Here is a 12,913-nt window from a genome sequence, read left to right on the forward strand (position 1 = left end):
TTGTACAATGTCACAAACCTCTTTCCATAGTTCATCAGGCACTCTATCTATCACATCTAGGCCCATAAATCTATTTCTCACTTCCACTGTATAATCATAAGGGATTTGATTTAGGTCATACCTGAATGGTCTAGTGATTTTCCCTAATTTCTTCAATTTAAGTCTGAGTTTGGCAATAAAGAGTTCATGATCTGAGCCACTGTCAGCTCCTGGTCTTGTTTTTGTTGACTGTATAGAGCTACTCCATCTATGGCTGCAAAGAATATAATCAGTCTTGTTTTGGTGTTGACCATCTGATGATGTCATGTGTAGAGTCTTCTCTTGTGTTGTTGGAAGAGGGCCTTTGCTGTGACCAGTGCATTTTCTCAGAAAAACTCTATTAGCCTTTGCCCTGCTTCATTCCATATTCCAAGGCCAAATTTGCCTGTTACTCCAGATGTTTCTTAACTTCCTACCTTTGCATTCCAGTCCCCTATAATGAAAAAGACATCTTTTTGGGTGTTAGTTCTAAAAGGTCTTGTAGGTCTTCATAGAACCATTCTACTTCAGCTTCTTCAGCATTACTGGTTGGAGCTTAGACTTGGATTACTGTGATATTGAATGGTTTGCCTTGGAAACGAACAGAGATCATTCTGTCGTTTTTGAGATTGCATCCAAGTACTGCATTTCAGACTCTTTTGTTGACTATGATGGCTACTCCATTTCTTCTGAGGGATTCCTGCCCGCAGTAGTAGATATAATTGTCGTCTGAGTTAAATTCACCCATTCCAGTCCATTTTAGTTCACCGATTCCTAGAATGTCGACGTTCACTCTTGCCATCTCCTGTTTGGCCACTTCCAATTTGCCTTGATTCATGGACCTGACATTCCAGGTTCCTTTATTGCTCTTTACAGCATCAGATCACCAGTCACATCCACAACTGGGTATTGTTTTTGCTTTGGCTCCATACCTTCATTCTTTCTGGAGTTATTTCTCCACTGATCTCCAGTAGCATATTGGGCACCTACTGACCTTGCGAGTTCCTCTTTCAGTATCCTATCATTTTGCCGTTTCATACCGTTCATGGTGTTCTCAAGGCAAGAATATTGAAGTGGCTTACCATTCCCTTCTCCAGTGAACCACACACATTCTGTCAGACCTCTCCACCATGCCCGCCCATCTTGGGTGTCCCCACAGGGCATGGCTTAGTTTCATTGAGTTAGACAAGGCTGTGGTCCTAGTGTGATTAGATTGACTAGTTTTCTGTGATTATGGTTTCAGTGTGTCTGCCCTCTGATGTTCTCTTGCAACACCTACCATCTTACTTGGGTTTCTCTTACCTTGGACATGGGATATCTCTCACGGCTGCTCCAGCAAAGCACAGCCTCTGCTCCTTACTTTGGACGAGGGATATCTCCTCACAGCCACCCCTCCCAGCCTTGAACGTGGCATAGCTCCTCTAGGCCCTCTGGCGCCCACGCAGCCACTGCTCCTTGGACATGGGACAGCTCCTCGTGGCCACCGCCCCTGGCCTCGGACACGGGGTAGCACCTCTCGACTGCCGCCCCTGACATCGGACGCGGCGTAGCTCCTCTTGGCTGCCTCCCCTGACTTTGGACGCTGGGTAGCACCTCTCGACTGCCACCCACAACCTTGGACATGGGGTAGCTCCTCTGTGCACCGTCGCCCCCGCCCCCTAATTTAGGATGGTGCAAAGGTGATACAGCATCATTTTTTAGGATTGCAAATAGTTTGCCTGGAATTCTATCACTTCCACTAGCTTTGTTCAATGTATCAGCAGTGGTCACAGTACTGGAGAAGGTCAGTTTTCATTCCAATCCCAAAGAAAGGCAATGCCAAAGAATGTTCAACCTACTCTACAATTGTGCTCATTTCACATGCTAGCAAGGTTATGCTCAAAATTCGTCAAGATAGGCTTTACCAGTATGTGAACTGAGAACTTCCAGATGTACAAACTAGATTTTGAAGAGGCAGAGGAATCAGAGATCAAATTGTCAACATTCCTTGAGTCACAGAGAAAGCAAGGAACTTCCAGAAAAATATCTACTTCTACTTCATTGGCTACACTAAAGCCTTTGACCATGTGGATCACAACAAACTGTGGAAAATCTTAAAGAAGTGGGAATACCAGGACCACCTTACTTGTCTCCTGAGAAACCTGTATGTGGGTCAAGAAGCATCAATTAGAACCAGACATAGAACAATTGACTAGTGCAAAACTGGAAAGGAGAATGACAAGGCTGTATATTGTCACCCTGCTTATTTAACTTACATGCAGAGTACATCATGTGAAATGCTGGGATGAATGAAGCACAAGCTGGAATCAAGATTGCTAGGAGAGTGTTTTGCCTATGTTCTCCTCTAGGAGTTTTATAGTTTCTGGTCTTACATTTAGATCTTTAATCCATTTTGAGTTTATTTTTGTGTGCGGTGTTAGAAAGTGATCTAGTTTCATTCTCCAACATAAATCACAGCAGGATCCTCTATGATCCACCTCCCAGAATTCTGGAAATAAAATCAAAAATAAACAAATGGGATCTAATTAAAATTAAAAGCTTCTGCACAACAAAGGAAAATATAAGCAAGGTGAAAAGACAGCCTTCGGAATGGGAGAAAACAATAGCAAATGAAGCAACTGACAAACAACTAATCTCAAAAATATACAAGCAACTTATGCAGCTCAATTCCAGAAAAATAAATGACCCAATCAAAAAATGGGCCAAAGAACTAAATAGACATTTCTCCAAAGAAGACATACGGATGGCTAACAAACACATGAAAAGATGCTCAACATCACTCATTATTAGAGAAATGCAAATCAAGACCACAATGAGGTACCACTTCACACCAGTCAGAATGGCTGTGATCCAAAAATCTGCAAGCAATAAATGCTGGAGAGAGTGTGGAGAAAAGGGAACCCTCCTACACTGTTGGTGGGAATGCAAACTAGTACAGCCACTATGGAGAACAGTGTGGAGATTCCTTAAAAATTGCAAATAGAACTACCGTATGACCCAGCAATCCCACTCCTGGGCATACACACGAAGGAAACCAGAATTGAAAGAGACACATGTACCCCGATGTTCATCGAAGCACTGTTTATAATAGCCAGGACACGGAAACAACCTATATGTCCATCAGCAGATGAATGGATAAGAAAGCTGTGGTACATATACACAATGGAGTATTACTCAGCCGTTAAAAAGAATTCATTTGAATCAGTTCTGATGAGATGGATGAAACTGGAGCCGATTATACAGAGTGAAGTAAGCCAGAAAGAAAAACACCAATACAGTATACTAACACATATATATGGAATTTAGAAAGATGGCAATGATGACCCTGTATGCAAGACAGCAAAAAAGACACAGATGTGTATAATGGACTTTTGGACTCAGAGGAAGAGGGAGAGGGTGGGATGATTTGGGGAAAAGGCATTCTAACATGTATACTATCATATAAGAATCGAATCGCCAGTCTATGTCTGACGCAGGATACAGCATGCTTGGGGCTGGTGCATGGGGATGACCCAGAGAGACGTTATGGGGAGGGAGGTGGGAGGGGGGTTCATGTTTGGGAATGCATGTAAGAATTAAAGATTTTTAAATTAAAAAACAAAAGAAAAGAAAACTACTGTTCTTACATTAAAAAAAAAAAAGATTGCTAGTAGAAAGATATACCACTCTAACGGCAGAAAGTGAAGAGAAACTAAAGAACCTCTTGATGAGGGTGAAAGAGAAGAGTAAAAATGCTGACTTGAATCTCAGTGTTCAAAAAACTAAGATCATGGCATCTGGTCCCATTATTTCATGATAAATACAAGGGGAAAAAGTGGAAGCAATGACAGATTTTATTTTCTTGAGCTCCAAAATCACTGTGGATTATGACTGCAGCAATGGAAACAAAGAATGCTTGCTCCTTGTAAGAAAAGCTAAGACAAACCTAGGCAGCAAATTGAAAAGCAGAGACATCATTTTGCCAACAAAGTTCTCTATAATCAAAGCTATAGGTTTTATGGTAGTCATGTATAGATATGAGAGATGGACCATAAAGAAGGCAGAGCACCAAATAACTGAGTCACCAGGGAAGCAACGGACATAAATTTGAGCAAACTTTGGGAGACAGTGTAGGTAGAACAGAGGAACCTAGCAAGCTATAGTCCATGGGGTTGGAAAGAGTTGGACACAACTTAGCAACTGAGCAACAAAAGCTGTACACATTCAGCAGAAACCATACTTCGAACTTTGACCTTTTCCAGGCTAGCAATGTGCAATATGATAGTCTCTCATGATGCTGGGCAGGACAGCGAGTCACAGCTCCCCAACAGCCACACTACCAGTAGGGTTAATAATCCATACACTTATCACCATCCTGTTCTCATAAAATCATTCTGTTTTTCACTTTCAGTATGGTATTCAGTAAATTACCTGAAATAGTTAACACTATATTATAAAACAGGTTTTGAGTTAGATAATTTTGCACAACTGTAGGTTAATGTAAATGTTCTGAGCAGATTTAAGGTAGGCTGGGCTCAGAATCATGTTCAGTAGATTAAATATATAAGTGCAGTTTTACTTAGGATATTTTCTACTCACTATGGGTTTCTCAGGATTCATAGGGCACCCTAAGTCAAGGAAGATTTGTAGTTAAATAAAGGCTTTACCTTGTCTATTGTGACTTCTTGCAGCAAACACATTGCTCTCGCAACATTTTATAAGCTTTTGCTAAAAAACATGCTAAGTGTATTAAATTCAGCATTTCACTAAATTCTTTAACTTTAATAAGTAACAATGTTTCATGTTCTCATTTTGACAGATGTGGAAACTGAGGCTTCAAGAGGTTAAGAACATAGTCCAAAGGACTGTGGTTAAAGTTAGGAAGTGGTAGAACCATAGCATGAGATCAGGTACCTCAAATTTGTAACATAAACCACTCTGTTCTCAGAATATTGATCCATGCACAGCATCTGTCTTACATATCACCCTGGCTCCTAACCCTAGCATGTACTGAAGGCAGTTTCAAGAACAAGGTGTACTTTTATCTTAGTTCCTTCATCTTGACCCAAGGCGAGTTGCAAAACAATCTACCCAATTGTTGAAACACTTCACTTTCCTTTATTTTTTTCCCAGCTTTAGTGTCTTTAGTTCCACTTCAAGTTTCTCCCCAGGAGAAATGAGAGAAATCAATAATTAAAAAGAGAGAAATCTATAGTTTTAGTTAGTGTAACTACAAAGAATTTGTGTTTAGCTTGGATTACATTTAGGATATATATTTTAAAATTTCTCTACCATCTTTTATATTCTTTTTAATTGTAAAATAAAACAATTGACTTATTTGCCCTGAATCCCATCAATATAATTTTCTTAAATTTAACATCTGCTGTTTCTAATTCCCCTATTCAGACATTACCTATTAGGTGAGCCTACATTCATGAGAATATTAGTAACCTCTTTTCTTGCCTTCATTATCTTCCCTGTGGAGTGCTATAATTGTCTTTCTTTAATCTATTAGTTCAATCAGCCAGGTGCTGGCATCACCTCTTATGGTATGGGAACATATCATTCCTCTTAAAACCTTCCTATAAACAGCTACTCCTTCTCTTTTTTCCTCCCAGAAAAACTTAACTTGAGAATTGTCTCCAAGACCAGCCACAATCCAATGAGTTTCCCATCTGCCGAACCTCTGCTACCATCATTCTGTGGAAAATGTGGGAAAAATGAAGGCATGGGCTTGAAATGCAATTATCTGTGTCCTCATTTAGAACAGAGAGTAATAAAATGAAAAAACTGCAAGCTTTTTGAAAGGACAGGATGAATTGTTATGAGAGGCATTTCAAACGATTTTAGATGAATCACTTTACTCTGATTACTCAAGCTATGGAAGCTGCATCCTCCTGATACAATCAGGACTTTGCAAATAACGTGGTGTTGTTTCTCTGTTTTACTCAAGCCCTTCTTCTTATCACTGAAGTGCTGAACAGAATTATTAAAAAAAAATTTAAAAGAAGAATTTTATGCTTTATCTTTGTATTTGTTGACAATTCAAATGTTTTAGAAAGGAATGCCTCTGCAAACATCCATACATCCCTGTTAGATGTATATCATTGGTTCATAACCTTGAGGAGGAGGCAGAAGCCTCTGAAACATCTATCGTCCTGCACATTCAAATCTGATGATAACCTTTCAGCGTGTGCTTATTATGTAGAAAGAGGGTTTTAAGGATGGCTATATTTTATCACCCTTCAGAGTCCTAAACATAATGCCTACCCAAACAGTAAATAGCCCTAAGAGAAAATCAGCACTTCAGTCTTGCACTTCTGATAACCTTATCAGCCACATTCATAACAGAACATTAACATGCAATAGATGAAGACACCATCTACAACTAAAACAAATTGCTCTATATTTCTCTTAAGCTCTAGTCACCTGTAATTTGCATTAGTTGAATATTGTCTCTAACTCAAAGCCACACTCTCCTGTGACAAAGCGCCATGCAGGCGATTTCTTCATCTCATGAAAATTATTTCAACTCTGATTTGACTGTTACCTAAATAGGGCAGAGTTTGCCTTTATTTTTGTTTTAGAGTCTCAAAGGAATAATATGATTTCAGCCAACTTGCTCTTCATTAGCAAAAGACAACCTAAAATTTTTGTTTAGCAGATGAAAGATAAACTATGATAAAGGTAGTGTTGGAGATGGGAGGAGTTGGAGAAACTTTTCAAGATTTAGTACTTTAATAGGGAGAAAATTAGTCTACAAATCTGAAGTAGGAAACATATTCAGAATATATTTGCATCTGTTTCTTAAAACAGTATTTATTGCTGTGATCTTTTCTCAGGTTGAACTCTTCTAGGAAAAAAAAAAAAAAGTGTTCTAATTCCACCAAAAACGTAGCAGGAAATTAAAGATGAAAAAAATTTAAGTAGTTTTGGGCTCAAATGAGGCTGACATTTAGAACACAATGTAATTGACGTTTCCCTATATGGGACTTAAAAAACAAAGGTTTGACAAAAAGACACCTCTCTTCTGAATCCACACTGAGACTAGATTTCAGAAGATGCAACTTAATACATGTGTATGCCAGGAGTGAGCTCAACAAAGAAAACTTCATTAAGGCCTTAAATAAGTAAAAGGTACATTTGTCTTACCCAGCAAAACATCCAATAATAAGCCAGGAAGACTGTGTATGAGGGGTTGATAATTCAATTAAGATTGGTGGTTTTTTATCGGGATCTCTCCATTCTTTTTCTGCACCACTATTTGTAATGTGTTAGTCTCTATCCATGCTTCCTGCTTTAATCCTCACTGGCTCTTGCACCTCAAGAAATTATATATATGAAGTACAGCCTTATCTAGGGAGCTAAGTGGAAATACCAGCATTCTCTGGGAATGATAGCTCTGGAGAGGTTACAGACAGAGATATGGACTTGAAAATACAATTTCAGCATTAATAGTGGATGAAGCCTCAGTAAGACTACTGAAAGATAAGTGCAGGGAGAGCTAAGGATTGAACTTTGGTGCTTCTTATAAGGAGGGAAATTAGAACCAGTAAGGGAGGACAAAGATGAACATCTAAGAAGTTACACAGAAGCCAAGAATAAAGAATCCTGAGAAGGAAGAGTAAAAATATCAACTACTAATAACAAAATAAGTCCACGGAGACTGACAACTGAAAAAGTGTTCTCAAATATTTCAAGTAAGAAAAACCAGTAACCATTGAGGGAAGTTTCAGTAGCTTATTAAAGTAAAAATACCAATATATATTAAGTTAAGAGGCTGGGGAAAAATATCCCTCAAGGAGAAACAAACTGTTTATACCAAGTACAGTTCACAGAAATAGTAAGCATTAATAGTAAGCATTGAATTGTAAAAATCAATGAATGAAAAGCTTTAAAAATGTAATTGACTTACTATTCCCAAATTCCTGACAGTGGCAATAACAACAACAATATGTTGTAATTATAGAATAGCTCATAGTATCCCTAAGTAGGAAGAGATTAAGGTGTTTACTTTTGCAAAGAGAAACATGAAGTAGACCAGTAATCCATACAATCAATTCATTTTACAGAAAGCACACATATGGGAATGGAATAGGGAAAATAGAGTTCTGGGTCTTTAACTCTTACTGTAAAAATTTATTGTCACATCACTCTAATTGCCCAGTGTATGGGTCAGTTAATGGTGTGGAGAAAACAGCACAAAATTTCAGTGGGTTCACACAGTACACGCTGATCTCTCATTCTCACAGGTGTTGATTGATTGGCTGAGGTTTGGCTGACTTAGGCTCAGTTTGGTGGGGCTTGGTTCTAAGTGATGAATTCTGTACCAGTTTGCTACATGTGCCCCTTTCCACTTTAGACCCACACCCTACTTTTCTGGTGATGATGAAAGAAGCATAAAACAGCAGCATAAATGTATGGGCACATTTCAAGGACTTTCTTGTCCAGTATCACTCATTTTCTAAAGTAAGCCACATGACCATACTCAACTTAGTGTGGTGGGGAAGCTATCTCTTTGTCCAGTGGGAGGAGATATAAAGACAGATTACAGGAAAGAGGGATAGTGGCATGCTGGCTTCTGAGAGCTGATTTCTTCTCAGCATTGCATGCTGTGATACCATATTGAGGGCCTGAAATGATCATGGCAGAAGAACTGGACCACGCAAATCATCAAATGCTAAAAATTGGAGGGTTTGTTTGTTTACTTGTTTCCGAGTCAGTTAAACATTAATCAGCACACCTCTGGAAATGAGAACAGGGGACGGTGGAAAATTGGGAGCATTGATGCTGCTTAGCATGCGTTACATTGCATACATAATATTTTCATTTATTTATTTACTCATTTAATCTACTTCATTGAGGACTTACTATGTCCTAAAACTGTGTTATCCTGGTGTAAGAATACATGGATGAATAAGACAGTAGCTCTGTTCTGGTGCTTTTCATGGAGAAAATTGTGTGTGTGTGTGTGTGTGTGTGTGTGTGTGTGTGTGTGTGTGTAAAATATCTCATTCTAAGACACGCTATGATAAGCAAACTGTGGAAGATGGCATATCATTCCAGACAAAAGAGAAAATAAATTTGTTACTCACTCTTCAAAGTGTTAATAATAGGATTAGATCTGAGTTTAATATAGATCTGAAACATTAGATGCTCAGAATTTATTGGAAAAGATGCCTTGGTGTTTCCATGATACATGTAGGCTTCCACGCTACTGTGATCTTCTGCAATAGTTTTAATTACCACTGATTCTTTCTAGGCAACACAATAGCACTCACAGCATGGGTAACAGGAAAAGAGCAAGAAATGATATTTGAATTAGCCTTTATTAAAATAAGTCACTGAAAGCTTCTTATTAGATTGGTTCTATCATATTATCAGTGTGATGTTTTATCCTAAAATATTTCCACTATCCTTGATGATATAAAATGAGTCTACCTTATATATTGTATTCTTATTTTGCAGTTCTCCTTTTCAGCCACTATGCAATGATTCTCAAAGCTGTATATGAAAATCAGCAAGGGCCAGGAGTGCATTATCCTTCTTGTTTTCAGGGACCCAGTTATGAGCCAGTTATTTAGGAACTTCAATTTGTCAGGCTTGACAACATTGTAATTGATTGCAATAATAAAACCCTTACCAAAAGCTGAATTACTTTGGGGGAATTTACCTTGTTTTCTTAAGTGTTTTGCAAGTATGATAAGTAGGCTGAGGTACTTTTCCTGACACAAGTGCACGAGAGATATATGATCTCTTTTAGTGCACATAGTGACAAAGGATCAAGCTGTTGGGCTGCAGGCTACAACAAATTGAACATATTGAATTTCAACTGTGATCTAATGCAGTCTTAGGTTTGTTGCAGTCCATTTAAGTGATACCTTTCCATGCTTGTGCCATAACTTTATCTACAAAATTGAACAATGGAGGAGCAGTGTGTTCCACTATTTTAAGTAGTATTTACTGTTTAAATGCAATATACCTTTACTTATTTGCATTATAAATTACTGGATGGGATTTAAATAAATCTTTTGTTTGAGCCACTTTATAAGAGATCTATGTCAACCCTTTATAATGCAGTTTACTATGCTAAACAAAATTTCCATTATTCTAGTGACCCTATTCAAGTCTGGGAAATAAAGCAATGAAAAAATTACTGTCACGTTTGTCTTTTGATTTTCTAACAATGGGACTTCCAGTAGCATATTTCAGATGATAAAATGCTCCTAATTGACCTTGAGAAAAAATGTCATAAACTGATGCAAATAAACAATTTTTTTACTTGCCAAAATTTTTATTTGTGATGGTAGAGAAAATTTATTGTGCTAACTGATAAGCCTGGCTTGAAAATGATAAAAAGTTTCACCTAAAATTAAAGTAAATCTAGAATCTCTGTTAGTAATTAAGGAGGTCTAAACAGATTTAAAGAGCTTCACCAGTGGCTTAGTGGTAAAGAATCCACCTGCATTGCAGGAGACAGGGAGACTCAGGTTCCATCCCTGTGTCAGGCAGATCCCCTGAAGGAGGAAATGGCAAACCACTCCAGCAACCTTAGCTGGAAAGTCCCATGGACAGAGCAGCCTGGAAGGCTACAGTCCACGGGGGTCTCAGAGTGTTCAAGCCAACTGAGAGACTAAACAAAATCAACAAACATGTTTAAAAGTTACAAGATATAAAATCTTTAGGTAATATTTTTTGTAACTATTTGATAATAAAAGATGCAAATTTTTATATCAGTAACCACACAAACTTGCCAGCAGCATGCTTACAAAAAGACACTATGTGAGAAGTATACTCTTTCTTTTAAGAACACTTTGTTACTTCTTTTTAAGCACCCACATCTTCAGCATAGATAATAAGACTTATTTTTTCTTTTTACTTTTTACCCTGTATGCACTTCAGATTTACATAACATGTGATAGTAAGGATAAAACCTCATATTCCAATATTCACCATTCTGATTTACCGAAATGAGTTTCCTTATAAAAAGCTCAATTCTTACTTCTAAAGAAGTACAGGAAGAAATGATGATATCACTTATTCTAAGGTTCAAAATTAATATTTAAACTCTGCTAGAACAATGGAGCAGATGATATGTCAGTTTCATTTCAAGTCTGATATCTTATGATTCCACAAAATTTATGAAATTATTCTAAATTAGGACATGTAAAAGTATTTGGATTCAATCATTAAGATACACACTAAGATGTCTAAAGAATATGCATAGTATTAGAGCACTTTGGCAATTAATTATTCAATTAAATCAATCTTTTAAGAACTATCTTGTGCTATCTACTTGATTATTGCTAAAGATAGAAGAGTTGGATAATAATTAATGAACCAGGCAAACTGAAGGGAAATGCCTAGTCATATATCCTACGGCTTTCTGTTTTAATTCATTGACTATGATTATTTAGGCAAATTTGGCTATGGAATACAGAATGAAGCAGGGCAAAGACTAATAGAGTTTTACCAAGAGAATGCACTGATCATAGCAAACACCCTGTTCCAACAACACAAGAGAAGACTCTACACATGGACATCACCAGATGGTCAACACTGAAATCAGACTGATTATATTCTTTGCAGCCAAAGATGGAGAAGCCCTATACAGTCAGCAAAAACAAGACTGGGAGCTGACTGTGGCCCAGATCATGAACTCCTTATTGCCAAATTCAGACTCAAATTGAAGAAAGTAGGGAAAACCACTAGACCATTCAGGTATGACCTAAATCAAATCCTTTATGATTATACAGTGGAAGTGAGAAATAGATTTAAGGGACTAGATCTGATAGACAGGGTGCCTGATGAACTATGGATGGAGGTTCGTGACATTGTACAGGAGACAGGAATCAAGACCATCCCCAAGAAAAAGAAATGCAAAAAAGCAAAATGGCTGTCTGGGGAGGCCTTACAAATAGCTGTGAAAAGAAGCAAAAAGCAAAGGAGAAAAGGAAAGATATAAGCATCTGAATGCAGAGTTCCAAAGAATAGCAAAGAGAGATAAGAAAGCCTTCCTCAGCGATCAATACAAAGAAATAGAGGAAAACAACAGAATGGGAAAGACTAGACATCTTTTCGAGAAAATTAGAGATACCAAGGGAACATTTCATTCAAAGATGGGCTCGATAAAGGAAAGAAATGGTATGGATCTAACAGAAGCAGAAGATATTAAGAAGAGGTGGCAAGAATACACAGAAAAACTGTACAAAAAAGATCTTCACCACCAAGATAATCACGATGGTGTGATCACTCACCTAGAGCCAGACATCCTAGAATGTGAAGTCAAGTGGGACTTAGGAAGCATCACTACGAACAAAGCTAGTGGAGGTGATGGAATTCTAGTAGAGCTATTTCAAATCCTGAAAGATGATGCTATGAAAGTGCTGCACCCAATATGCCAGCAAATTTGGAAAACTCAGCAGTGGCCACAGGACTGGAAAAAGTCAGTTTTCATTCCAATCCCAAAGAAAGGCAATGCCAAAGAATGCTCAAACTACCACAAAATTGCACTTATCTCACATGCTAGTAAAGTAATGCTCAAAATTCTCCAAGCCAGGCTTCAGCAATAAGTGAACCGTGAATTTCCAGATGTTCAAGCTGGTTTTAGAAAAGGCAGAGGAACCAGAGATCAAATTGCCAAGATCTGCTGGACCATGGAAAAAGCAAGAGAGTTCCAGAAAAACATCTATCTGTTTTATTGACTATACCAAAGCCTTTGACTGTGTGGATCACAATAAACTGTGGAAAATCCTGAAGGAGATGGGTATATCAGACCACCTGACCTGCCTCTTCAGAAACCTATATGCACGTCAGGAAGGAATAGTTAGAACTGGACATGGAACAACAGACTGGTTCTAAATAGGAAAAGGAGTATGTCAAGGCTGTATATTGTTATCCTGCTTATTTAACTTAT

Source organism: Ovis aries, chromosome 2, assembly GCF_016772045.2.
Source record: "Ovis aries strain OAR_USU_Benz2616 breed Rambouillet chromosome 2, ARS-UI_Ramb_v3.0, whole genome shotgun sequence".
NCBI classification, from domain to species: Eukaryota; Metazoa; Chordata; class Mammalia; order Artiodactyla; family Bovidae; genus Ovis; species Ovis aries.